Here is a 2,500-nt window from a genome sequence, read left to right on the forward strand (position 1 = left end):
TCTGCCCCCTTCCCACACAATACCAAATTTAACCAACTTTATCGCTTAACCTAACTGTGGCTGTACCAGTTTATCGCTTAACCTAACTGTGGCTGTACCAGTTTATCGCTTAACCTAACTGTGGCTGTACCAGTTTATCGCTTAACCTAACTGTGGCTGTACCAGTTTATCGCTTAACCTAACTGTGGCTGTACCAGTTTATCGCTTAACCTAACTGTGGCTGTACCAGTTTATCGCTTAACCTAACTGTGGCTGTACCAGTTTATCGCTTAACCTAACTGTGGCTGTACCAGTTTATCGCTTAACCTAACTGTGGCTGTACCAGTTTATCGCTTAACCTAACTGTGGCTGTACCAGTTTATCGCTTAACCTAACTGTGGCTGTACCAGTTTATCGCTTAACCTAACTGTGGCTGTACCAGTTTATCGCTTAACCTAACTGTGGCTGTACCAGTTTATCGCTTAACCTAACTGTGGCTGTACCAGATTATCGCTTAACCTAACTGTGGCTGTACCAGATTATCGCTTAACCTAACTGTGGCTGTACCAGATTATCGCTTAACCTAACTGTGGCTGTACCAGATTATCGCTTAACCTAACTGTGGCTGTACCAGATTATCGCTTAACCTAACTGTGGCTGTACCAGATTATCGCTTAACCTAACTCAATTTGTCCCTTAACCTAACTCAATTTGTCCCTTAACCTAACTCAAGTTGTCCCTTAACCTAACTCAATTTGTCCCTTAACCTAACTCAATTTGTCCCTTAACCTAACTCAAGTTGTCCCTTAACCTAACTCAAGTTGTCCCTTAACCTAACTCAAGTTGTCCCTTAACCTAACTCAATTTGTCCCTTAACCTAACTCAATTTGTCCCTTAACCTAACTCAATTTGTCCCTTAACCTAACTCAATTTGTCCCTTAACCTAACTCAATTTGTCCCTTAACCTAACTCAAGTTGTCCCTTAACCTAACTCAAGTTGTCCCTTAACCTAACTCAAGTTGTCCCTTAACCTAACTCAAGTTGTCCCTTAACCTAACTCAAGTTGTCCCTTAACCTAACTCAAGTTGTCCCTTAACCTAACTCAAGTTGTCCCTTAACCTAACTCAATTTGTCCCTTAACCTAACTCAAGTTGTCCCTTAACCTAACTCAATTTGTCCCTTAACCTAACTCAATTTGTCCCTTAACCTAACTCAATTTGTCCCTTAACCTAACTCAATTTGTCCCTTAACCTAACTCAAGTTGTCCCTTAACCTAACTCAAGTTGTCCCTTAACCTAACTCAAGTTGTCCCTTAACCTAACTCAAGTTGTCCCTTAACCTAACTCAAGTTGTCCCTTAACCTAACTCAAGTTGTCCCTTAACCTAACTCAAGTTGTCCCTTAACCTAACTCAATTTGTCCCTTAACCTAACTCAATTTGTCCCTTAACCTAACTCAATTTGTCCCTTAACCTAACTCAAGTTGTCCCTTAACCTAACTCAAGTTGTCCCTTAACCTAACTCAAGTTGTCCCTTAACCTAACTCAAGTTGTCCCTTAACCTAACTCAAGTTGTCCCTTAACCTAACTCAATTTGTCCCTTAACCTAACTCAAGTTGTCCCTTAACCTAACTCAATTTGTCCCTTAACCTAACTCAATTTGTCCCTTAACCTAACTCAATTTGTCCCTTAACCTAACTCAATTTGTCCCTTAACCTAACTCAATTTGTCCCTTAACCTAACTCAATTTGTCCCTTAACCTAACTCAATTTGTCCCTTAACCTAACTCAAGTTGTCCCTTAACCTAACTCAAGTTGTCCCTTAACCTAACTCAAGTTGTCCCTTAACCTAACTCAAGTTGTCCCTTAACCTAACTCAAGTTGTCCCTTAACCTAACTCAAGTTGTCCCTTAACCTAACTCAATTTGTCCCTTAACCTAACCCACGTTGTCCCTTAACCTAACCCACGTTGTCCCTTAACCTAACCCACGTTGTCCCTTAACCTAACCCACGTTGTCCCTTAACCTAACCCACGTTGTCCCTTAACCTAACCCACGTTGTCCCTTAACCTAACCCACGTTGTCCCTTAACCTAACCGACGTTGTCCCTTAACCTAACCCACGTTGTCCCTTAACCTAACCCACGTTGTCCCTTAACCTAACCCACGTTGTCCCTTAACCTAACCCACGTTGTCCCTTAACCTAACCCACGTTGTCCCTTAACCTAACCCACGTTGTCCCTTAACCTAACCCACGTTGTCCCTTAACCTAACCCACGTTGTCCCTTAACCTAACCCACGTTGTCCCTTAACCTAACCCACGTTGTCCCTTAACCTAACCCACGTTGTCCCTTAACCTAACCCACGTTGTCCCTTAACCTAACCCACGTTGTCCCTTTGCCTAACATAGTTCACTGCTCGGAATCTCTGGTGTCGTTGTTATCCTCATGTAGATGTCTTGCGAGTGTTGCTTACTTTCCACATATTCCTGCTATCCACTGTCAATTGTACTGCAATAGGACTATAT

The sequence above is a fragment of the Schistocerca gregaria genome, unplaced genomic scaffold, assembly GCF_023897955.1.
Source record: "Schistocerca gregaria isolate iqSchGreg1 unplaced genomic scaffold, iqSchGreg1.2 ptg001495l, whole genome shotgun sequence".
Lineage (NCBI taxonomy): Eukaryota > Metazoa > Arthropoda > Insecta > Orthoptera > Acrididae > Schistocerca > Schistocerca gregaria.